The sequence below is a fragment of the Poeciliopsis prolifica genome, unplaced genomic scaffold (assembly GCF_027474105.1).
Source record: "Poeciliopsis prolifica strain line A6 unplaced genomic scaffold, Auburn_PproV2 SCAFFOLD110, whole genome shotgun sequence".
Classification (NCBI taxonomy): domain Eukaryota; kingdom Metazoa; phylum Chordata; class Actinopteri; order Cyprinodontiformes; family Poeciliidae; genus Poeciliopsis; species Poeciliopsis prolifica.
In genome coordinates, this window is record NW_026562485.1 from 675502 (window position 1) to 701312 (window position 25811).

The 25811-nt window shown below is 52.3% G+C and overlaps 1 pseudogene; it reads right to left on the minus strand.

Annotated features, from left to right (window-relative positions):
* Nucleotides 1-2342: 2342 nt before the first annotated feature.
* Nucleotides 2343-25811, minus strand: part of LOC129354430 (voltage-dependent L-type calcium channel subunit alpha-1D-like) — a 32846-nt pseudogene continuing 9377 nt past the window's right edge.

A 25811-nucleotide genomic window follows, 5' to 3' on the forward strand; every position in this document is an offset into this window, starting at 1 on the left:
TTGGTTAAATCCCATCAACAAAATAATCAAATACACTAATTCTTTCACAGAAATTCTTTTAATAAATTTATTCTTTTCCTTTTTCCATAATTTAACTCCTGATGTTTAGTCATTTTTAAAGTTTTTCTGATGCCATGGAATGTAAATTCAGCTTCCCTCTTAATTTTTTTTCAATTTTGATGAATTTCAATTTTAATGTTCATCTTTTCTGGATTTTCTGGGTCTCTGATATGATTATTACATTAAATGGACCTTCAAACTGCCTAAATATCATTTTTTTGTTTAAAAGTTTACATTTGAACTTCTACAATGATGTTGTGCTGTAAAATCTCCTGAAGTGGAAATGCTGACGTCTGCTCCATGTTGGTCTGTCTGATGACATCATTGTAAAATGTTAAGTGAAAGTGGATGATGGAGTCGCCGCTCCGGCCGAAGCCTCTGATCTCCATCATTTGCTCAGGTTCTGCTGTTTGGACTGTTGCTGCGTTTCTGCCCTCAGCCAGCAGGGGGCCTGTGACCTTCTGCCTGTGACCTGCTGCCTGTGACCTGCTGCCTGTGACCTTCTGCCTGTGACCTTCTGCCTGTGACCTGCTGCCTGTGACCTGCTGCCTGTGACCTTCTGCCTGTGACCTTCTGCCTGTGACCTGCTGCCTGTGACCTTCTGCCTGTGACCTTCTGCCTGTGACCTGCTGCCTGTGACCTGCTGCCTGTGACCTTCTGCCTGTGACCTTCTGCCTGTGACCTGCTGGTTGTGACCTTCTGCCTGTGACCTTCTGCCTGTGACCTGCTGGTTGTGACCTTCTGCCTGTGACCTTCTGCCTGTGACCTTCTGCCTGTGACCTGCTGCCTGTGACCTTCTGCCTGTGACCTTCTGCCTGTGACCTGCTGCCTGTGACCTTCTGCCTGTGACCTTCTGCCTGTGACCTGCTGCCTGTGACCTGCTGCCTGTGACCTTCTGCCTGTGACCTTCTGCCTGTGACCTGCTGGTTGTGACCTTCTGCCTGTGACCTTCTGCCTGTGACCTGCTGGTTGTGACCTTCTGCCTGTGACCTTCTGCCTGTGACCTTCTGCCTGTGACCTGCTGCCTGTGACCTTCTGCCTGTGACCTTCTGCCTGTGACCTGCTGCCTGTGACCTTCTGCCTGTGACCTGCTGCCTGTGACCTTCTGCCTGTGACCTGCTGCCTGTGACCTTCTGCCTGTGACCTTCTGCCTGTGACCTGCTGCCTGTGACCTTCTGCCTGTGACCTTCTGCCTGTGACCTGCTGCCTGTGACCTTCTGCCTGTGACCTTCTGCCTGTGACCTGCTGGTTGTGACCTGCTGCCTGTGACCTTCTGCCTGTGACCTTCTGCCTGTGACCTGCTGCCTGTGACCTTCTGCCTGTGACCTTCTGCCTGTGACCTTCTGCCTGTGACCTTCTGCCTGTGACCTGCTGCCTGTGACCTTCTGCCTGTGACCTGCTGCCTGTGACCTTCTGCCTGTGACCTTCTGCCTGTGACCTTCTGCCTGTGACCTTCTGCCTGTGACCTGCTGCCTGTGACCTTCTGCCTGTGACCTTCTGCCTGTGACCTGCTGGTTGTGACCTTCTGCCTGTGACCTGCTGCCTGCAGCTGCGTTCAGCTCTCAGGTCTGGGTTTGGACCCTGGTTTCCTGCTGCCGGACCTGGATGGTTCTGCCCGTTTGGTGTCATTACATTCTTCCACATATCTGTTAGAAACGACACGGAGTCGTAGCGTGACCCGGATCTTTATTGGCAGGAAACAGATTCAGGCAGAGCAGAACGTCTGAGCAGGAATAAAAGCCCTTAAAGAGTTCTGGGAAAGTCCAACGGGTCGGAAGAGACGGCAGGAACAACAGCGTACAAAACACCACGAGTAGAAAACCGAGCCGGACCCGCGCTGAGACCGAATGATCTCAGTTCATCATCTTCATCAGCTCACAGATGCTCTGTCCTCATCGCCTGATGATGTCATAGCTCTGGATGGCGCCCGATGGAGGAAAACGACTTTCAAACGAATCACCAAATAAAATCCAGATTTGGTCGGATAAATTGGAAAATGTTTTGTCTTTTTATGAGCTGTCAAGTCAGCTCAGATTCAGGTCAAAATCACTTTCATATTTTTTACTTCCTGTAAAACAAACAGTGACTCAGATTTCTTACCCAACTTGAATAAAAGAATAAATCAGGACAGAAATAAATCCACCTGCTCATTTTTTCACATTAAAAAATGTGAAAAAGGTTTTTAGTGTCAATCTGCCCTCCTGCCTCAGGCCCAGAAAGCCGATCCGACCAGAACCAGAACACATTACAGCTGAATAGATCCAGAGATTATCGGTGCAAACTCAAGTTAAATTCTGGTTTATTTACATCTAGAAACGTCTCCATGGTAACGGGCCAGACGAGGTCGGGACCTCTGACCCCGTCCCGGTTTGGATGGTGGCGTCTCTCCTGTCACTGTTGATAACTTTAGTGTCAGCAGTGATTAGAGCCGGTCCTGTTTGGACCGTCATATCCATCAGAACCTCCATCAGAACCGAGTCACAGGAAGCTGAACCGACCAGGTAATGGTTCTGACCCATTTACTTTTTTCCACAATCACATTTTAACTTCCTGCAGGTTTCTGTCCTGCAGCGCGAACCGCTCCTATTGGCCAGCCGTCCTGGGCCCCCTTCTCCTCTGGTTGGTGGATCCTCAGAATGAGGTCACGCAGGCCATCTCGTCAGCCAGCTCCTCCTCCTCGCGGCTCGTCCTGATTGGCTCCTCGTCGCTGTAGAGCGCCGCCGGGTCGTCGCCGATGGTGTTCAGGAAGTCGTGGCTCCCGGAGCTCAGCAGGTCGCTGGCCGCCGACTCCATCTCGTCCACCGTCATGTGACACGCGTCTGCGATCTCTCGCTTGGCGAACGCGACGAACTTGGGGTCTCGGGCGTAAAGGCCGAGTCCCTCCGAGATCAGAACCTGGAGACAGAACAGAGCGGAACCAATCGCCTCCACGGAAACGCTCAGGAACAGGAAGTGAACAGTGACCAGTGGCGCTCGCTCACCGCCTCCACAAGACTGTCGGCCGATCCCCGTTTCTCAGCGAACGGAGCGCCGAGCTGCGAGGGAACCCTGAGGGTGGTGTAGGCCCGGTACGGGGGCGGAGCTACAAGACAGTCACATGACCTGATCAGAGTCACGTGACCCGATCAGCTGATGATCAATGTGAGGAAGACCCATGTCCGTTTCTTCGTCTCACCTGAGCTCCAGTTGATCCACTGAACCAGGATGGTCCATCTGCTGCTCCTGTCACAGGAAGCAGCATTAGGCAGACCCTTCACATTAAAAGCCATCGACTAGGCTTTTATTTTGAAGCTCTGCCTCCTCACCTCTTGCTGCCCCTCCATTCTTGCCCTCGTCCCCCCAGGGCGGGCTGCCCTCCTCCTCCACCAGGATGAGCGGCGTAGAGGAGCCGCCCGCGGCGGGGACACGGCTTGGCCCAGGACGCCGAGGACACGGCGGCGGAGCGGGCGGAGGAACGGCGGGAGTCATAGCCGCTGACAGCCTGGCGAGGAGAGGGGCGGTTACCTGGGGAACAGGTGGGTGTGTGTCTGGGGCAGCTGTCTGGGGTCACCTGAGGTCGTGCACGTCGCGGTGGTGATGTGGGGTGGTACGTCCCGGGAATCGGCAGGTCGTCGCTGCTGCCCTGGCGCCTCAGACACTGGATGTTGAAGGACGGTTTCCGGCCTGGGAAGCAAAACAAACGCGCAGCGCTCGGCCGGCTGTGATGTCACACCCATCATGTCAGCTGGGAGTCATTCTATCACCTGTGGGTGTGGCAGGAAGTAGGCGTCTGCGAGTCGTCCTCCTGCCCTCGCTGTAACCATCGCCATAGCTACCATTGCTGTAGGGGGCGTGGCCATCGTGGCGGTCTCTGTACAGCGACGAGTCGTCTGGATAATGTCTGAGAACACAATCAGAGGATAAATAATCCAGCCCATCAGCTGCCAGCGTTGCCCTGCAGGGTGGAGGCGGGACATGGACCGGTCCTGGTCAAGCTCCGCCCACACACCTGATGACAGCAGTTGCGCTCCTCCACTAATCTGCTAATGCGCTAGAAGCAGAGCTAATTCTTTGCTTGTTATGTTTTGCTAATGTTGAACACCTTTAGCATGTTTAGCTTACTCTAAAATAATTTTCCAAAGTGCTAATTTAGTTAGCTGTAAACCTTTAGTTGAATAAAGCTGTCAACATGGCTGAAGTTAGCATGTTAGCATTGCACATGCATATGCTGCTGCTAAATGCCACGTTGTCATAAATATTATGTTTATATTTCTGTGCTGACTCCATCATTCTGTTCTCTGATGGCAAATTATCAGTGAAACTGTGGAGCCTTACTGCCCCCTACTGGACATTATTCATGTATTTAGTCTGGAAGTCAATAGACTCGTCCGGCTGGACGATGGTGTGATAGACTGTCCTTCACACAGACCTGTCCCTTGAACAATATTTGTCTGCACTTCCTGCCTGTTGCTAAGCGACTGGAATCACTTCCTGCACGTTGCTTACCTGTCTCGGGAGGTGATGCTCTCGTTGTCCTCCTCTCGGCTGCAGTAACCCTGCTCTCCGTAGTCATCCAGGTCTCCGTTCCTCCAGGATCTGTCCCTGGAGTCTCTGTCCTGGAGTCTCTGTCCCTGGAGTCTCTGTCCCTGGAGTCTCTCCTGCAGACGAACAGATGGAAAACAGATTTCAGATCCTGAAAAGCTAAATGTTTTAAGTTTTACTTTTACGAGATATAAAGAGGAGCAGCGACAGCAAAGGAGGCATCTGATGATATCATCATCAGCTGAGACCATATTATTGTGGAAGATGGTCTATGCTGCCTGAGCGCTAAGCAGTTAGCATGTTAGCATAGCACCGTCCAGTAGGACGCCTCTTTGGGGCAAAAGAAATGACACACCGTCCATATTTGTAGTATGACGGTCTCGTGTGGGCGGAGTCTGTCAGGCTGTTCTTCACGGAACCCGGCGAAGATGACTCACTGATGACCTCACGCTGTCTCCACGAAGAAGATGCTTGTCATGTTCGTTTCCATTTGCCATCTTGCTGAGCGACCCGACTCGGTGGATGAGTCCGCCGTTTGAGACGCCGCCATCGCCTGCAAGAGAAGCCCCGCCCACTGTCAGCGGCATCACAGTTTGAGAAGTTCTGGTTGAAACATGCTCGGGTTGCTCTACTGCCCCCTGCTGTTCATGCTCAGATTGAAGCTGATGGTAAGTATTTGATCATTTCCCTTTTTCAGGTTAAAGGTCATTGAGGGTCTGATTTTAAGAATCTGATATTCTATAAGTGAGGATGATGATGGAAGGAGCAAAGGAAGGTTCAGATGCATTTTACCAGTAGGTGTCAGTATGGAGCCTCGACGAGTCTCTGGTCCAAATCCGTTTTCGGCCTGCAGACATAGAACAGAAAGTCTGAGGAGGCTGGATAGAGGCCCGGGCGGGGCCCTGGACCCGCCCCGGGCGGGCCCTGGACCCGCCCGGGCGGGGCCCTGGACCCCCGGGGCGGGGCCCTGGACCCGCCCGGGCGGGGCCCTGGACCCGCCCGGGGCGGGGCCCTGGACCCGCCCCGGGCGGGGCCCTGGACCCGCCCGGGGCGGGGCCCTGGACCCGCCCCGGGCGGGGCCCTGGACCCGCCCCGGGCGGGGCCCTGGACCCGCCCCGGGCGGGGCCCTGGACCCGCCCCGGGCGGGGCCCTGGACCCGCCCCGGGCGGGGCCCTGGACCCGCCCCGGGCGGGGCCCTGGACCCGCCCCGGGCGGGGCCCTGGACCCGCCCCGGGCGGGGCCCTGGACCCGCCCCGGGCGGGGCCCTGGACCCGCCCCGGGCGGGGCCCTGGACCCGCCCCGGGCGGGGCCCTGGACCCGCCCCGGGGGGGGCCCTGGACCCGCCCCGGGCGGGGCCCTGGACCCGCCCCGGGCGGGGCCCTGGACCCGCCCCGGGCGGGGCCCTGGACCCGCCCCGGGCGGGGCCCTGGACCCGCCCCGGGCGGGGCCTGGACCCGCCCCGGGCGGGGCCCTGGACCCGCCCGGGCGGGGCCCTGGACCCGCCCGGGCCTACGGGGGTTGGCACCTTGTAGGCAGCGTTGTTCTCCAGATCTTCGCCGTCCATCAGCGCCTCCTCCTCGTCCTGCAGGTCTTCGTTGAGAGCCAGACGCATCTCTGGACCCAGATCCTGCAGCGTCTTCAGACCCGCCTTACACAGCTGCAGCAAACACAGAGAAATTACTTTCTGCCTCAGGAGGTGAAACTGGGAACCGAAGAACGTAATGATGATTCACACAAAATGTTTCAGCTTTTTTCCACAGATGCTGTTATGGCCCCATGCATCAAACACTCAGTTTTCACACTAAAACTTGGACTAGGACAAATTTAGAAAAGTGCGGCGCACAAACGAGTCCAGATGTATAAAGCCTGCGGTCCCGGCGCCTTTCCTTTCTAAATCCTAATTTACAGGAAGCAGAGCAGCTGCTGCTCCGCCCGTCGCCTCCATAAATACATATTAATGTAAATTAGTATAAATACCAGGAAGTCTGCCGCCACGTGAAGCCATGGCAACGTCTTGTCGCAGTACACGTCTTTAGCATAATAACGATTCTATATTTGATTTCCAAGTTGCTCTCGGGGCGCATAAGGTCACAGAAATCCAAATAATAAATTGTAAAGACGAAACTCCACATAAATGATGAGACCTGCAGCCAGACGGAGCAGCAGAACCTGCAGCCGCTTTAAACCTGAACACAGGAAGCAGAGCAGAAGCTACAGGGTAGAGATGTTTCTGTCCACAAGGCGGGCCAGCCGGACCGGAACCGGGACCGGGACCGGACCGGGACCGGAGCCAGGACCGGAACCGGGACCGGGACCAGAACCGGGACCAGACCGGGACCGGGACCGGAACCAGAACCGGGACCGGAACCAGAACCGGGACCAGAACCGGAACCGGGACCGGAACCAGAACCGGGACCAGAACTGGGACCGGGACCGAGACCAGAACCAGAACCGGGACCAGAACCGGGACCGGGACCGAGACCAGAACCGGAACCGGGACCGGAACCAGAACCGGGACCAGAACCGGGACCGGGACCAGAACCAGGACCAGAACCTGCTTCAAGTTCTGCTCAGAGTCCCAGGATGATCAGTCTGGATCAATCTAAACGCCAATAAACCAGCAGATCAATATGATCTCTGATCAATGGCTCCATGTTCTCCATCAGAGCCACAGGAGCAGCTATATCTGAGATTATTGATCACCTGCAGTAATCAAACCTATTGATCACCTGCAGTAATCAAACCTATTGATCACCTGCAGTAATCAAACCTATCGATCACCTGCAGTAATCAAACCTATTGATCACCTCCAGTAATCAAACCTATCGATCAGCTGCAGTAATCAAACCTATTGATCACCTCCAGTAATCAAACCTATCGATCAGCTGCACTAATCAAACCTATCGATCACCTGCAGTAATCAAACCTATTGATCACCTCCAGTAATCAAACCTATTGATCAGCCCTGGTTTCTCTTGAATAAATCAGTCATTGATTCATTCAGACGAATCGTTTTGTCTTTATGAGACAAACTGAATAAATGTATTATTTTACATGTTGTGATGTTTTCACATCTTTATTTTCTTTTCTTTATTTTGTGCTGGCTTATTGTCTGAGGATAAATCGGTTCAGTTTCATCATCTAAACAAAAATATGAAAATCATAAAATCATTGGTTTGATGCTTCCTGCTCTAAATAACTGAATCATATTTCAGTGGATTTTGATGAGTTTTTGTCTCTCTACTTTATTCTTGTCCACAGAAAAGGTTTGTGTTTCTGCCACATATTTTCACACCAGGGAAAAAATGTTCATGTATTTATGTAAACTTTGACGCAAAGTTCATTTTTATACATGCCGACTTATGCGTAAAATATGGCGCCGCACATTTAGTGTGTATTAGACACGAGGCCCTGGACATTTCTCTGCAGAAAGTTTGACCACTAGGTGGCAGCAAAACGTTTAAAAAGCTTTTGAAAAGCTCAGAGTTTGTGAGACAACATGGCTTAACCTGGACAGCAGACGGATTGGTAGAGTCAGACTCTCCTGTCACGTTTCCTTTCTCCTTCCTCTTCCTGAACTTCCTGAAATAATCCTGAATGAGGAAAGTTGCATAAAACTTCCCGACGGTGACTTCCTCCTCTGCAGATGGAGAGAGACAGGTTGAGTCTGCAGACCGGCGGACGGAGACCCGGCTTGTCCCTGCAGGCTGGTCGCTTTACCTTCGTGTGGCGGGATGACCTCATCTAGCAGCTTCGGCTTCATCCGCTTCCAGATTTTCTTGATGATGCCCTCAGCTCCTCGTTCTCCTGCTCAGGGTTACCTGTCGCAGCACCCAGGGGGCGGAGCCAAAGACAGGTTAGAAGTTCATACCTGAACCATCTGAGTGTTGGTGGGATGATGTTAAACAGATTAAAGACAAGAGCAGCTGAAAAGTCACTTTATATGCGGATGATACTGCGATTTATGTTCCATGTCTGGCTAATTCAGCAGAGCTAACATGTCTTTATCTTTTAATACATCATGAAAAGAAATCTGAACTGAGTCATCCTCCAGCTGAAGGTCGTCACGTACCTTCGGTCTTGATCTTGAGCGCGGTGCGAACCAGAGCGAACAGCGTGGCGTTGAAGGTCACCATGCCGTCGGCGTTCAGAGGCATGTTCATGGCCACCAGGCGCTGCGGTGCACAGGGAAAGGACGACTCAGGTTCTGTTCAGGGGGTAACGGACAGAACCAGAACACTCCTGCAGGAACTCTGACTGCTTTACGCCTGAAGGACAAACCAACCCTCACACTCCGCCACTAACTGCTGACTAGCTGGAGCTGTGGAGTTTGGTTTCAGAGAAACATTGGAACTTCTGCCAAGCATCAGTAGGAACCCAGAACCAGAACCAGAACCAGCCCTGAACAGACCCGGCAGAGAACAGTCGAGACAGACAGACCGGGGTTGTGTTAAGGCGGAACGGGGTTGTGTTAAGGCGGAACGGGGTTGTGTTAAGGCGGACCGGGTCGTGTTAAGGCGGAACGGGGTTGTGTTAAGGCGGAACGGGGTTGTGTTAAGGCGGAACGGGGTTGTGTTAAGGCGGACCAGGGTTGTGTTAAGGCGGAACGGGGTTGTGTTAAGGCGGAACGGGGTTGTGTTAAGGCGGACCGGGGTCGTGTTAAGGCGGAACGGGGTTGTGTTAAGGCGGAACGGGGTTGTGTTAAGGCGGACCGGGGTTGTGTTAAGGCGGACCGGGGTTGGGTTAAGGCGGACCGGGGTTGTGTTAAGGCGGACCGGGGTTGTGTTAAGGCGGACCGGGGTTGGGTTAAGGCGGACCAGGGTTGTGTTAAGGCGGACCGGGGTTGTGTTAAGGCGGACCGGGGTTGTGTTAAGGCGGACCGGGGTTGTGTTAAGGCGGACCGGGGTCGGGTTAAGGCGGACCGGGGTTGTGTTAAGGTGGACCGGGGTTGTATTAAGGTGGACCGGGGTTGGGTTAAGGCGGACCGGGGTTGTGTTAAGGTGGACCGGGGTTGTGTTAAGGCGGACCGGGGTTGTGTTAAGGCGGACCGGACCAGGGTTGTGTTAAGGCGGACCGGGGTTGTGTTAAGGCGGACCGGGGTCGGGTTAAGGGGGACCGGGGTTGTGTTAAGGTGGACCAGGGTTGTGTTAAGGCGGACCGGGGTTGTGTTAAGGCGGACCGGGGTTGTGTTAAGGCGGACCGGGGTTGGGTTAAGGCGGACCGGGGTTGTGTTAAGGCGGACGGGTTGTGTTAAGGCGGACCGGGGTTGTGTTAAGGCGGACCGGGGTCGGGTTAAGGGGGACCGGGGTTGTGTTAAGGTGGACCAGGGTTGTGTTAAGGCGGACCGGGGTTGTGTTAAGGCGGACCGGGGTTGTGTTAAGGCGGACCGGGGTTGTGTTAAGGCGGACCGGGGTCGGGTTAAGGCGGACCGGGGTTGTGTTAAGGTGGACCGGGGTTGTATTAAGGTGGACCGGGGTTGGGTTAAGGCGGACCGGGGTTGTGTTAAGGTGGACCGGGGTTGTGTTAAGGCGGACCGGGGTTGTGTTAAGGCGGACCGGACCAGGGTTGTGTTAAGGCGGACCGGGGTTGTGTTAAGGCGGACCGGGGTCGGGTTAAGGGGGACCGGGGTTGTGTTAAGGTGGACCAGGGTTGTGTTAAGGCGGACCGGGGTTGTGTTAAGGCGGACCGGGGTTGTGTTAAGGCGGACCGGGGTTGGGTTAAGGCGGACCGGGGTTGTGTTAAGGCGGACCGGGGTTGTGTTAAGGCGGACCGGGGTTGTGTTAAGGCGGACCGGGGTTGTGTTAAGGCGGACCGGGGTCGGGTTAAGGCGGACCGGGGTTGTGTTAAGGTGGACCGGGGTTGTATTAAGGTGGACCGGGGTTGGGTTAAGGCGGACCGGGGTTGTGTTAAGGTGGACCGGGGTTGTGTTAAGGCGGACCGGGGTTGTGTTAAGGCGGACCGGACCAGGGTTGTGTTAAGGCGGACCGGGGTTGTGTTAAGGCGGACCGGGGTTGTGTTAAGGCGGACCGGGGTCGGGTTAAGGGGGACCGGGGTTGTGTTAAGGTGGACCAGGGTTGTGTTAAGGCGGACCGGGGTTGTGTTAAGGTGGACCGGGGTTGTATTAAGGTGGACCGGGGTTGGGTTAAGGCGGACCGGGGTTGTGTTAAGGCGGACCGGACCAGGGTTGTGTTAAGGCGGACCGGGGTTGTGTTAAGGCGGACCGGGGTTGTGTTAAGGCGGACCGGGGTTGTGTTAAGGCGGACCGGGGTTGGGTTAAGGCGGACCGGGGTTGTGTTAAGGCGGACCGGGGTTGTGTTAAGGCGGACCGGGGTTGGGTTAAGGCGGACCGGGGTTGGGTTAAGGCGGACCGGGGATGGGTTAAGGTGGACCGGGGTTGGGTTAAGGCGGACCGGGGTTGTGTTAAGGCGGACCGGGGTTGTGTTAAGGCGGACCGGGGTTGTGTTAAGGCGGACCGGGGTTGTGTTAAGGCGGACCGGGGTTGTGTTAAGGCGGACCGGGGTTGGGTTAAGGCGGACCGGGGTTGTGTTAAGGCGGACCGGGGTTGGGTTAAGGCGGACCGGGGATGGGTTAAGGTGGACCGGGGTTGGGTTAAGGCGGACCGGGGTTGTGTTAAGGCGGACCGGGGTTGTGTTAAGGCGGACCGGGGTTGTGTTAAGGCGGACCGGGGTTGTGTTAAGGCGGACCGGGGTCGTGTTAAGGCGGACCGGGGTTGTGTTAAGGCGGACCGGGGTCGTGTTAAGGCGGACCGGGGTTGTGTTAAGGCGGACCGGGGTTGTGTTAAGGCGGACCGGGGTTGTGTTAAGGTGGACCGGGGTCGGGTCAGTCCTGCTCACCTTGCAGGCCACTCTGTGCGGACAGAGCTTGCCGAACCCCAGAGGAGGCTGGATCCTCCGGAGCAGCGCCACCACATCCAGATGTTTGATCCGACCTCTGAGGAAACAAAACGTTCCACAGATCGGTGACTCCAGTTTCTGCTCCAAATGGCAGCAGCAGAACTCAGGAACATCTCAGATCTACGTAATCGGAAGAAGCTGATCATAAACTGAGCTCACAGAAGAACTGAACCACTGACAGGAAGCAGACCCTCTTCAGAACCTACTTGGCCTCTGGATCGTACTCCGACCAGATCCTTTTGAATTCATCCAGGTGATGTGGCCCCAGGATGGACCAATCCCGCGTCAGATAGTCGAAGTTGTCCATGATGACGGCAACAAACAGGTTGATGATCTAAGTGAGAGAAAGAGAAATGTGCTCAGGTTCTGGTCCAAACAGAGAAATGTTCTGGGAACGTTATGGGAACATTCTAGGAATGTTCAGATTCCCACCAGGAAAGCACACAGCATGAAGAAGCTGATGAAGTAAACAATGGCGAAGTTGCTTCCGCAGCTGAACTCCTCTCCTGGTTCGTAGTCCGACTCCGGATCGCAGCGTTTCCCTGGAAGGCTGGCCAGCATGATCCTGCCATGCTTCACCTGTGGCACACCTGTTCACACACACTCAGGTAAACCAGCAGAGACCGGGCGCTGAGCATCAGAAGGAGAGGAGAAGCCTCTGACCTGAAGAGGAGCAGCACGGCCTGAGGAAACGTCTGGAAGTTGTTGTTTCTGTTGATCTGAGTGTAGTCCTGCATCGCGATCTTCCCAAACGTCTGCCAGACGCAGCAGAGGGAACAGTTAACCCGGAGTCAGTCAGAACCAATGTTCCCTCTAATTTTTCATGTGTCTGGGCGTACACACAAGCTTCCTGGGCCACTGAGGACCACTGTGAGCATCATCAGTGTACACGGCGTGGCCACGCACAAGTATCATAAATCTGGGAGCATAGAAAGTTGCATGGCTTATTAAAAAAATTAAATTACATCAGCAATTTTCATTCGTTTGCTTTTAAGTGATTTGCTCAATTAAAATAAAAAGAAAAGAAAACATTGCTGTTCATGAGATGCATGCTATAAGTAAGAGTCCTGCTTCAGCCATGGTGAGAAATGAGACATTACACCTTTCAGACATAAATGTTTGTTCATATTAAAACATTCACATTTTGCACAATGAAATTTTCTGTAGCTTGTGATACGGTATAAATCTTGTAAAATATTTAATTACAGTTTTTTTCACGTCTGCCCTTCTCACTTCTCCAGTGGTTGTTCACTAACACTATTCTCACCTGCACGGCCATATGACCAAGGTACGTAACCCACGTAGCGAAAGTGAACCGTATCGTATCATTGGCTGGATTCCTGTCACTCACTGAGTTCGATCACAAAGTAGTACGGAAAAAAAAAATTTTATTGGTCCATAGTCAAAACTGATGTCTGAGCTCAATGTCTACTTTACGTTGGACTTTATTTTATGCGCTACATAGATTTTCTTGTGCGCTGAGAATATGTGAGCAGTGCGCGATTGCGCAGGCGCAGCTTAGAGGGAACATTGGTCAGAACCTAGTCCTACTGCGCTCAGGTTCTGGGGCAGAACCTCGGCTCTGGTGTCTGGACTCCAAACAGTGCCCCCTGCAGGCTTACCTGTGTGAACTCACCTGCATGCCGATGACAGCGTAGATGAAGAAGATCATGGCAATGAGCAGAGCGACATACGGCAGAGCCTGCAGGGAGAGGAAGGGGAGAGTCGAAGTCTGACCCGGCGCCCCAAAGCCAGGCAGCGGGGCTTGAACCCGACAACCCGACTGATGGCTCACCAGCAACCTGAAGGTTTGTTTGTTTATGATTTTTGATCCCAGTGATTTTCTGGAGTCTTTCCACCTTCTGATTCACTTAATCCACAATTTTCAGGCATTTAAGACATTTTGCCAACTTTCTTTGTTTACTACCTGCTCTCTGGTTAACCCCGCCCCGCTAACCCCGCCTCGCTAACCCTTCCTCGCTAACCCCGCCCCGCTAACCCCGCCCCGCTAACCCCGCCTCGCTAACCCGCCCGCTAACCCCGCCTCGCTAACCCCGCCCCGCTAACCCCGCCCTCGCTAACCCCTCCTCGCTAACCCCGCCCCGCTAACCCCGCCCCGCTAACCCCGCCCCGCTAACCCCGCCTCGCTAACCTTCCTCGCTAACCCCGCCCCGCTAACCCCGCCTCGCTAACCCCGCCCCGCTAACCCCGCCCCGCTAACCCCGCCCCGCTAACCCTTCCTCGCTAACCCCGCCCCGCTAACCGCCTCGCTAACCCCGCCCGCTAACCCCGCCCCGCTAACCCCGCCTCGCTAACCCCGCCCCGCTAACCCCGCCCCGCTAACCCCGCCTCGCTAACCTGCAGCGATTTGATGAATGTCCACAGCAACGTGCGAATGCCCTCCCCTTTATTCAGGAGCTTGACCAGTCGCATCACTCGGAACAGGCGGAAGAAGGTGATGGAGACCCTGGAGCTGTCCTCGCCGCTCTGAAAACAGAAACATTCATTAAGCCCTGCATGAAAGTCGATTTTTATACTTGAGACGTGATTTTTTCACTGTGATCTGCTGCTCACGCTGAACTCCGTCACCACAATGTCCACCACACGCCGACCACGATTAGAGCGTCGAAGGAGTTCCAGGCGTCCACAAAGTAGTGCTGCAAGGACAAGGAAGACATGAGACGCTGTGCAGGATGCGGGCCGATCGATTTCCGTCCTCATTCGGTTCTGCACCCGGAGCGCAGGGCCAGCAGCTTCAGCAGCATCTCTATGGTGAAGAGTCCGGTGAAGACCATGTTGAGGATGTCCATGACATAGCTGAAGGTCTTGGACTGCTCGTAGTGCTGCAGCACAGAAAACACTCAGCTCGCTTTGGCCCGACTGGATCGGCTTTGACGAACAGGACCAGTACCGACCTGCACAGCCAGAGTGACGGTGTTGAGCAGAATCAGGACGAACATGACGTACTCGAACCCCGTGGAGTTGATGATGGACCAGAACTTGTACTGAACTGGGTTCTTTGGGATGTAGAGTTTCAGAGGCTGAGCCTTCAAGGCGTACTCCACGCACTGACGCTGAGACAGAGGCAGGAGACATGGGACAGACCTGAGGCAGAGCGTCCTGCAGCCCAACGATTGGACCGAGGACAGAAACTGATCCAACAGTTATTATTCCAGACATTTCACGGAAGCTGACAGAACTGAACTGTTTGGGTCTGAATCGGACCAGACAATGTTCTGAGTGGACTTTACAAGACCAACAGATCCAGACCCAAATCAAGCCCATCATATAGAACTGGGTCCAACATGGTGGACAGTCCTGGCGTTTCAGACTGCAGCAACAATCAGGACACTCATTCTGTCGTTTTAGTCCTGAAGCAGAAACAGAACTTTTGCTACGTGTGGATCCACACAGAGAGACAGACGTCCACTGAACGCCCGGTTTGGGAGTCTTCGCTCATCCAGCAGGTCAAATGATGCTTAACGATGATCTTTTGCTAAAATGTGATTCTTTTCTGCGTTTAGAAACCATCAAAGAAACATGGAGGAACATCTGAGGCCTGACTGAGGAAGAGGAGGGTCCTGCTCTGGGTGGACCTGCACCCCGCTGAGACAGAACAGGGACAAAGACAAGCCGGTTCTGTTGGACCCTTGGAGTTCTAAAGGAGCCTGATGTCCTCCTTTAGTCAGAGTGATTGTGTTTCTGGAGGTTTGTATGGACAATGTCTCATGAAGACATTGTGTCCTCAAACTGATTTGGACTTTTGCCAAGGTTCTGGTCCAATAGGTCTGGGTTACCTGGTTCTTGTCCAGCTCACAGTTCTTGTACTCCTGCTCCCTTGCTCTCTGAAGGTGATGATGACAAAACCCACAAAGATGTTCATCATGAAGAAGGCGATGATGATGATGTAAACGATGAAGAAGATGGAGATCTCCACCCTGTAGTTGTAGATCGGACCCGAGTTCTCTCCGTTGGCGTCGATGGCTTTGTAGAGGAGTCTGGAGAACCGAGACACAAAACGTTCAGAGCCAGCTGAGGGAGAAAGAAAAGATGAAGGTGATACGACGCGGGCCAGCCCTCGAAGGTGGACACGGTGAAGAGCGCCATCATCCCCATCAGGACGTTGTCGAAGTTGAAGTCACTGTTCAGCCAAATGCGCTCCCTGACCATGGGGTGGCTCACGTCTCCGTCCTTGTAGACAACAAAGGTTCCTCTGCAGACACACACCTGGTTCAGCCTGAGCGGAACCAGAGCCGGACCAGAACTGGACCAGAACTGCCTCTCTGACTCACTTGCACTGTTCCGGAGTGCTCTTGGCCTCGTCGGTGCAGCGGTAGAACTTCCCCTGCAAGCAGAAGCAGAGTGAGCCGGTGCCAGAGCCGGTGCCAGAGCCGGTGCCAGAGCCGGGCCTGAGTCGGGTCAGGGCCGGGTCTGGGCCGGGTGAACGGCGGAGAGGAACCTTGAAGAGCTGGACGCCGATGCAGGCGAACATGAACTGCAGCAGCGTGGTGACGATCATGATGTTCCCGATGGTCCGGATCGCCACAAACACACACTGGACCACATGCTGCAACACACACCAGAGAGACTTAACACCTGGATGACCAGAACCAGGCCAGAACCTCTGAGACCCGACCCAGCCCCAACCCTCACATCCTCACCATCAGGGGTCAGTTACCTTCAGTCCTTTGGCCCTGTTGATGGCTCTGAGAGGTCGCAGCACCCGGAGGACTCGAAGGATCTTCACCACAGAGATGGCGCTGGAGCTGCAGACACACAGAGGAACCAGAAAACTTCTGATGGGACCAGACAGGAGAAGGTCCTGGAGCCCTGGGGGCTCTTACTGTCTGAATTTATTTACACTTCTAGAAAAACCACATGCTTCTGCTTGAAACGGATTCTGAAGAAACTCGATTTTCTAAAGCTAACTGGGGCATAACTCTGACCACTAGGAGGCAGCAAAGTTCAGCCAATGTGATTCCTGCCACCCAGGGAGAATTAAATAGGCAGGACTGGAGTATCAACATGTGTTGGTGGTCAGCATGGCCCCCGTTCACAGCAGGAGGCCATGGAGGCACGAAAGCATCTAGAAAACTGTTTCTGGAGGTCAAGCTAGAGTCTGGCTGCATGGGCCCTTGGTAAATAAATACTGACTGCAAGAAGAAGGAGACGAGCGAGACGCGACGACCAGGAGGTCCAGGAGGTTGAACCAGTTCCTGCAGAAGGATCCCTGGTGGAGGAACGCGCCGTGGACCGTCATCTGAGAGGAACAGACAGGAAGTCACAAGGGAAGCTCAGGTCCGAGACTTCCTGCCGACAGATTGCTACCTTCAGCAGAATCTCCACGGTGAAGATGGAGGTGAAGGCGTAGTCAGCGTAACCCAGAATCTAGAGACACACAGGAAGTTCAGACTCAGACAGGAAGTACAATCATTTCCAGGAACACATTCCTGTCCAAAGCTGCTGCAGGTGAGCAGCAGGTTTGGACCAGCAGTCAAGCTGTACCTCAGGCGTCTGTCCTGGGATTCTCATGAAATAATTATTTCTTCACTCAGCTGGTCTCGGTGCTAACTTCATGTTCTTCCACTACTGATTAAACCCGACAGATTTCTGTGTGAACGGTTTAGGGTTAGGAAAAATGGCCGCCTTCGAGATGGACTTTAGTAAAGATGGCTGCCGCCTGGATGGATTGTAAAGTTGCTGAGAGCGTCGCCTCGGTCACAGACGGTCAGCACAAAGAAAGAAAACTGACTGCAGCGTCCGACCCGGTTCTGACGGTTCTGTTTGGAGTTGGACCAGGACTGACTCAGACTGCCTTTCATTACTATCATTTTCAAACCATGTTTGGATTCACCGTCTGGATTCTTCTCTTATGACGTAAAAGTCTCATAAAGTGCAACATTCAGACTGCAGACGGTTTGAAAAACCATCACATTTATTTCCACCTATGGAGGAAGAACAGATCAGATTGATTGGAGTGAAATTTGGACCGAGGGAAACGGTCACAATCATAAAACAGAACCTCAAGAAATCTGAGTTCAGAGACGAGTGTGTGTGTGTGTGTGAGTGTGTGTGTGAGTGTGTGTGTGTGTGTGTGTGTGTGAGTGTGTGTGTGAGTGTGTGTGTGTGTGTGTGGGTGTGTGTGGGGTGTGTGTGTGAGTGTGTGTGTGTGTGTGGTGTTTGTGTGTGTGAGTGTGTGTGTGAGTGTGTGTGTGGTGTGGGTGTGTGTGTGAGTGTGTGTGTGAGTGTGTGTGGGGTGTGTGTGTGAGTGTGTGTGTGGTGTATGTGTGAGTGTTTGTGTGTGTGTATGTGTGAGTGTGTGTGGGTGTGAGGTGTGTGGAGTGTGTGTGTATGTGTGAGTGTGTGTGAGTGTGTGTGTGTATGTGTGAGTGTGTGTGAGTGTGTGTGTGTATGTGTGAGTGGTGTGTGAGTGTTTGTGTGTGTGTATGTGTGAGTGTGTGTGGGTGTGAGTGTGTGTGTGAGTGTGTGTGTGTATGTGTGAGTGTGTGTGTGTGTGTGTGTGTATGTGTGAGTGTGTGTGTGAGTGTGTGTGTGTATGTGTGAGTGTGTGTGAGTGTGTGTGTGTGTGTGTGTGTGTGTGTGTATGTGTGAGTGTGTGTGAGTGTGTGTGTGTATGTGAGTGTGTGTGAGTGTGTGTGTGAGTGTGTATGTGAGTGTGTGTGAGTGTGTGTGTGTATGTGTGAGTGTGTGTGTGTGAGTGTGTGTGGTGTATGTGTGAGTGTGTGTGAGTGTGTGTGTGTATGTGTGAGTGTGTGTGTGTGAGTGTGTGTGTGTGTGTGTGAGTGTGTGTGAGTGTGTGTGTGTGTGTGTGTGTGTGTGTGAGTGTGTGTGTGTGAGTGTGTTGTAATTTTTCTCTCTTTTCTCTTATTTCTGCCTCGTTGACCCGGTTACTCACTGACCCAGACCTACCCAGACACCTTCTGAAGCCCCGCCCCTCCCAATGCCAACCCAGAGGCGTACTGATGACATCACCTGTGACATCACAGAGCTGGGTGTTAGTGAGGGAGACTCACTTGTTTCCTGAAGGAGTGCGCTCTGATTGGATCCTCAGCAGCCAATGAGCAGCTGCTGAGGATGATGAAGACGAGGATGAGGTGGTGAAGATGTGGTGATGGATGAGCGTGTGGCAGGCGACACGGATCCTGCAAACAGAAAGACAGACCAAAGAGTCAGGTCTTCACATGGAACCAGAACCAGCTGGATTCTGGATGGATCAGATCCAGAGTCAACAAACCTTTACTAACTATTATTTACTGCAACTTTATCTTTCAGAAACTCAAATACTTGAGTTAAAAACAGATGAAAATCCATCCAATTTTCAGCATTTCTTAGGCTTTGAGAATAGAAGTTATTTGACACAATGAAGGTTGCTCAGGCACGAGCAGAGGGGGTCTATGGGGCTTGAGCCCGCCCTTTTACTCTTTATGCCCTTTTAAGTTTTTTTTTTTTCAAACATTTTTCTATTTTTATTTTTTTTTTAGTCTGTATATCTGGAGGCCTGCTTACCCCTCAGCAATAATATTTAGCTCAATATAATAATTTATCAAAATAAATGATTTGGCCTTCAGTCTAATAAAGACTCTGAGTTTCTGCCTCCATGTTGTTCAGATCCATGATGATGAGGATCTGAGCCTCTAACTGTCACATTATGGGCAAGAATATTTTTATACTCTGTAATAAAAACGTTGGTCTGATTGTTCTGCAATAGCGGTAAAAAACCCGCCTCGACCCGAAACACAGAAAAGCTCAGCTGCAGAGAAACTTGACTTTAACTTCATCATTCTGCTAAAAGCTGGTTCTACCGGCAGACTGGGTCGGAACCACTGACAGATACAAATAATGTCTGATTATATTAGACATCCTGATATGAGGCATGAGTCGTATACGTCTCGATACCACCTATACCCCTCGATGTCACCCGGTACCCTGATAGCACCCTATACCCCGATACCACCCATACCCCTCGATACCACCTGTACCCTCGATTCCACCATATACCCCTTCGATGTCACCCTATACCCTCGATACCACCCTGTACCCTCGATCCACCCTATACCCCTCGATGTAACCCTATACCTCGTACCACCTATACCCTCGATACCACCCTGTACCCCTCGATACCACCCGGTACCACCACCCTCAATACCACCCTATACCTCAAACCACCGGGACCCCTCAATACCACCCGGTACCCTCGATACCACCCGGTACCTAGATACCACCCATACCACCCTATACCCCTCGATACCACCGGGACCCTCAATACCACCCGGTACCCCTCAATACCACCCGGTATCCCTCAATACCACCGGTACCCCTCGATACCACCCGGTACCCCTCGATACCACCGGTACCCTCGATACCACCCGGTGCCCTCGATACCACCGGTACCCCTCGATACCACCCGGTATCACCCTATACCCCTCAATACCACCCTATACCCCTCAATACCACCCGGTACCCCTCAATACCACCCGGTATCCCTCAATACCACCCTATACCCCTCGATACCACCCGGTACCCCTTGATACCACCCGGTACCACCCTATACCCCTCGATACCACCCGGTACCCCTTGATACCACCCGGTACTACCTGGTACCACCCACTTGCCACCCGGTACTTAGGGCTTAATTAGTAAAATGGCAGCAAATGTTTTTATTCATAACTCTGGTCTGTTTAACAGCTTCATTCTCAGATCAGATTGGCCTCCATCTGTCAGCAGAAACAGAAACTTTATTCCTGCTGGGGAAAATATAGACATTTGCTTTGCATTGTCCCTGCATGATGGCAATAATATTGTAGGATCCAATTAGATTCTTGATTAATGTGGGTTGTTGCTGTACGGTGTTTTTGTTCAATGTCCCTTCACAGGCCTCTGCACGGCCCTGAGCTTGCTGAAATGTTTTTTAGTGTGTGTAAAGGGCAGTGAATGCTGAGCTGCTCACTCACGGGTTTGTTTTGCTGAGGCAGAAGAAGGCGCTGCCCTCTGGGATGGGAAGAACTTTCTCTTTAGGAGGAGCAAGGTCGGCCATCTTCAGCTGGACGCCTCCGTCTTAGGAGAAGAGAGGGGAAACATCTGTTTGGACGCAGAGCTCATCCTACTGACCTGCAGCTACAAGATGATAATAGGCCTGATCCCTAGGGGTTCTGGTCTGCTGTTAGAACTGGGCTGGACTGATGGTTCAACCATCTGACCCTGAACCTCCAGAACTCCTGATCTTGGAACCACTCACTAGTTCCCAGAATCCCTTTCTGGAGCGTTCTGAAATATTTGTCCATTTGAACAAACCAATTGTATTTCCAGAACCTGCAGGACCAGAGGATTCTGGTTCTGGTTCATTTAACAGATCCTCACTGTCTTCATGAGAACAGTTTTGGGATTTAATTTGGAAAAATCGACTTGACTAAAGACTGAAGCAGAGATTCTGCTCTGGAGAGTCAGACGTTGTCCTAACATGCTGCAGAGAGGAGTTCTGGTTCCTGGTCGGTTCAATGGGTCCAGATCATTTGGTGAGAACGGACCGTCTTCTCCTTCAGGAAGCTCCTCTTCCTCCTCATACTGTATCTTCATCGATGTCGACCTGAAGAGACAAACAAAGGTTAGAATAAAACTGAGGACACGTCAGAGACGTGTGACCTTGGTGATCTGCTGACCTTCACTTCTCCTTCGGCCTCCTCCTCTCCCTCACCCTCAGACTTCTTTCTGCAGAAGAGAAAACAGGAGAGCATCAGGCAGGATAAAAGCCAGGTTTTCCATCTGCTTCTCCATCTCTCACTTTTTCTCTTGTCGTCCCCGTCGCCTCCGGCCAGATTGTCCACGGCGATGGCCAGGAAGACGTTCAGCAGGATGTCTGATGGTCGGTAAGGAGAAGATGTTTGGGGAGTTCTGATGGAGAGTCAGATGAGCAGAGCTCTCCGATAATAAACCGTTTGATCGACCATGTGTTGGTTAGTTGCCATGGATACAGTTGCCACAGATGAAGAGGATGACAAAATAAACGCAGACGATCATCCCTGGGAACACCGGGCCGCCGTACCATGATGCCGTCGTACATGACCACATTCCAGTCCTCACCTGTCAGGATCTGACACACAGTCATCATCAGGGACACGCCCCTTCAGCTGGTGACATCACCTGCTGTTGCCGTGATACCTGGAAACAGGTGAGCAGCGCCTGCGGGAAGGCATCAAAAGTGCTCCGCTTGGTCTGCGTCTCATCGAAGTTAAACTTTCCTCCGAACAGCTGCATGCCGAGCAGAGCGAAAATGATGAGAAAGAGGAAGAGGAGCAGCAGCAGGGAGGCAATGGACTTCATGGAGTTCAGCAGGGAGGCCACCAGGTTGGACAGAGCCGTCCAATGGCTGGGGAGACACAGGGACACCATCAGAGACCAGGAGTTTGGGTCCCACCTGGAGGCCAAGCTATGACCTCTTGACCTCTCACCGTGTGACCTTGAAGATGCGCAGCAGGCGGACGCAGCAGCGCAGCACGGCGATCCCCAATGGAGGCATGATCTCCAGCTCCACCAGAATGGTCTCGATGATCCCACCACACACCACAAAGCAGTCAAAGCGGTTGAAGAAGGCCACGAAGTAATGCGCCAGACCCAAGCTGTACATCTTCAGCAGCATCTCCACCGTGAACAGAGACAGCAGGACCTTGTTGGCAATGTCTGCAAAAACGGAAAAATTACCTCACCAAGGCCGCCCAGCGTTCGTCAGAGAGACCGCCGCGCAGCAGCGCTGAACGGCTGCTTACCCTGGACTTGAGTCAGCCAGTCAGGCTGGTTGTAGTGTTCGGAGGCACTGAGTGAGGTGTTCAGAAAGACCAGCAGGAGAACCAGCCAATAGAATGTCACCGATTTGACAGCAGTGCGACAGTTCCTGCGACAGACTCGGTTCCAGCGACGCAACGTCCGGCTGAGACAGAAAGAACCCTTCAGCAACTGGAATGTCTGAAAATATGACTTTCTCCTACAGAAACTCACCAGCAGCTGATCTTCATCACAGAAGCACTGGACACAACAAACTGAGGTCAATCTACTGCCTGAAGGTGGCGCTGGATGATGAGGTCCTCAGCGCTTGAAGGCCACATGACATCATCATCATCATGGAATGATGATGATGTCATGTCTTTATAAGCTTCTGGTAAGTGGTGGTTACTGCTAACTAACTGGCTCGCTCTGCTAACTCTAATTCACTAATTATGAACATCAGTTCCACAAATGCTAAAGCGTTCCACTGATATGGCCTTTTGCAGAAGCTAATGTTAATAAAGTCTTGATTAAATTGAAAATGGGTTAGAGTTAGGAAATGGAAGAAGGTTACCAGCAGGCCTGGCAGCAGTTGGTGTGTTCTTCATCGATGTTCTCGGTGTTCTCTGAAGCCGTCTCACTCGCTGGAAGACTCGCTAACAGACAGAGACAGACAGGAAGACAGACAGAGACAGAAAGCATTAAGGTTTTGACATTAGCATTATTGTCCTCCATCAGTGTGTCTGTCCACCATTTACTGTGGCTCATTGTCTTGTCAGTGTCCTGTTCTGTGTTTCTACGTCTTCGTCGGGTCCTTGTCAATGTTGTCTCAGTCCATTCGTGTTCCCTGTTTGCTGCCGGTGTTGAGCCCTGGTTTCCACTCAGCAGTGCTGCCTGGGTTTTGGACATTTTGGATTATATTGTGCCGTACTTCACCATTAAAGCTCATCTTCTCAGTTCAACATGGTTCTACCGCGTCTGCCTCACCACCACTCTCCTTCAACTCATGAAAGTCAGAGACATTTTGGACCATTTTATCTGAGACTGACTCACCATGAGTGTCGTTAGAATGACTGAACCAGCCAAACTTCCTCTTCTTGTCGGACAGATCCCCCAGGGACGGCCCTGAGACACACAGGAAGACACGGCGTCATTACAGACCACCCTGCAGAGGCGGGAACAGTTTTAATTGTCAGATTGACTCCTCCAGGTTCTGCTCCTCCTGATCCTTGGCAGGATGTGATGGCGTGGTCATGGAGATGATGGGGAACCTCTGGAGTATGGAGCAGTAGGTGGACAGATGCATCACAGCCCCATCAGCAGTAATGAAGATGTTGGAGTCTGGTGGTGAAGAAAGTATTGAGCCTGGAAGCAAAGCTTTCCATTCATGATCCAGAAGGAATGACAAGCAGCTGAAATAAGTTTCTTGACTCCAGGCCTCGAGAACCAGAATCCTGCAACTTTTAGATACATCTTTGCTTCAACACACAAGTCAAATAATGACATTGTTAGGGGGGCTCTGGAGAACTGGACCAAACAGTAAGGAGGCGATTCAGCCATTTGGGTCAGGTGTGTTGGACCAGACAGATCTAACGGGTACAGAACACCAGGCCTGAAGGTCTGCACTTGAAGATTCCTGATCCACAGGGAAGCTGGGCTCTGCCTTACTGGTCAGGGTAACAGGTCCATCCATCCTGGACCTGTTACCCTCATGGAAGAGAATGATCCAACCAGAACCTTCTCGCCAACCATTAATGAGAGCTACATGTTTCTGAAGGTTCCAGAGACAAGATGTGTAGAAGTCTAGATGTTTTAGTTGTGAGCATGTTGCTCATCAGAACCACAATAACAACCTGTGTGCTGAAGGTTGAGGGCATCAACAAGCCCTCAGAGTCTGATCCTGTCACAAAGCAGCAGGTTTGGGTGTGGACCTTGAAGGAGACTTTCAGTGTTTGAGTTTCTTGACTGTCCAGTCTGACCCATTCTCCTCTCTGGAAAGATCATTGATAATCTACTGAGGTCAAAGTGGACCTGAGGATGGCGGTAAAGTTGTGTGGACATCATATTGACACCAGACTCCAGAAGGTACATCTGACCTTTTCAGCTGTGTTCTTGATGTTCTGATTGATCTGGATCTTTTCGTGACCCGGTTGATGCTCAGCTCAGTCATGTGACCGATGGTAAGCCATGTCACATGACCTGATTCTGCAGCTTTCTCCTTTGATCCAGAGAAAATCCTTAATCTGATCCAGTATGGAGTGCTGTGCTGAGTCTGGATTATTTCTGTCTCTGAACATCAAACTGCTGAACTGATGGATGAAAACACAGACTCACACAGTCTGACGTGGGTTTTCCGTCCTCGTCCAGTTCGTCCCATGTCCTCCGCCTGAGTGATCCAGTCCATGTATCCACACAGATCCTCCTCCATCTGCTTCTCCCCTTCTGGAAGTCTCCCCTTTGGCCTTCTCCCTTTCCTTACTGAACTCTCTGAAACATTCAAATGGCATTCATTTAGAGGTGAGTTCTGGTCCACGCCTACCATCAGAACCTTCTGAGAGCTCAACTGACCCACTGAGGACTCCCAAAACCAGATTCAGAACAAAGAAGGATCCAAAAATAACCAGACTGACAAAATATACCCAGGGCAGCTCAAAGCCAATGGCGTCGTTCATCTGCAAAGAGAGACCAGGAGAAGGATGAGGAGACGTGGACACAACTCTGAGTATGGGAGGACAACTGGAGGTGCGTCCTCACCCAGTACAAACACATCGGTCCCTCCATGGTGATGCACTGAAACACCGTCAACATGGCAAAGAAAAAGTTATCAAAGTTGGTGATTCCACCATTGGGACCGTCCCATCGGCCCCGACACTCAGAGCCGTTCACAGTGCATTGGCGGCCATGTCCGGCGAACGCACATGGCACCGGTTCGTCCTCCACGTAGTTATCTGGAGACGAGGATAATCGGTAGAAGTAAACTCACCGAGGAGACAAGATGATGAGGCGACACCGAAAACAGAGGTGACAGCCTGGGCGAGACAACACTATGAAGAAACATTTTCTTTGACAGTAAATTGGTAAATATCAGTGTTTGATGATTGAATGGTTGTTCACTGAAAATAAACTGCAGATAAGGTCTTTCATAAGAGCGAAGACTCAGCCAAAAGTCAGCAGTGTTAATGGTGATGGGATGTGTGGAGGATGTTTTGGGGTTTTGTGGTTCAGTGGTTCCTTCAGCCCCCTGAAGCTTCCTGAATCAGGGGGCTTGTAGAATCAACATGGGAGTCTCGATCTGTAGGGTCTGCTGACCGTGCAGCTGACGCTACAGCTCAGGTTGGGTAGGTTTGAGAGCTGAGCAGGCAGTGAGCAGGCACTTCATCCGGGATGAAGGGATCTTAAAATAAACCTGTTTGGTGTTTTATTTCTTTGTTTTGGGCTCAACTGGACAAACCGAATCTGCTAAAGGCCTCAAAGAGAGATGAACCAGAAAGGAGCCACTCTTCATCCTTTCAGCAGCTGAACATTTAGGAAAGATCACCC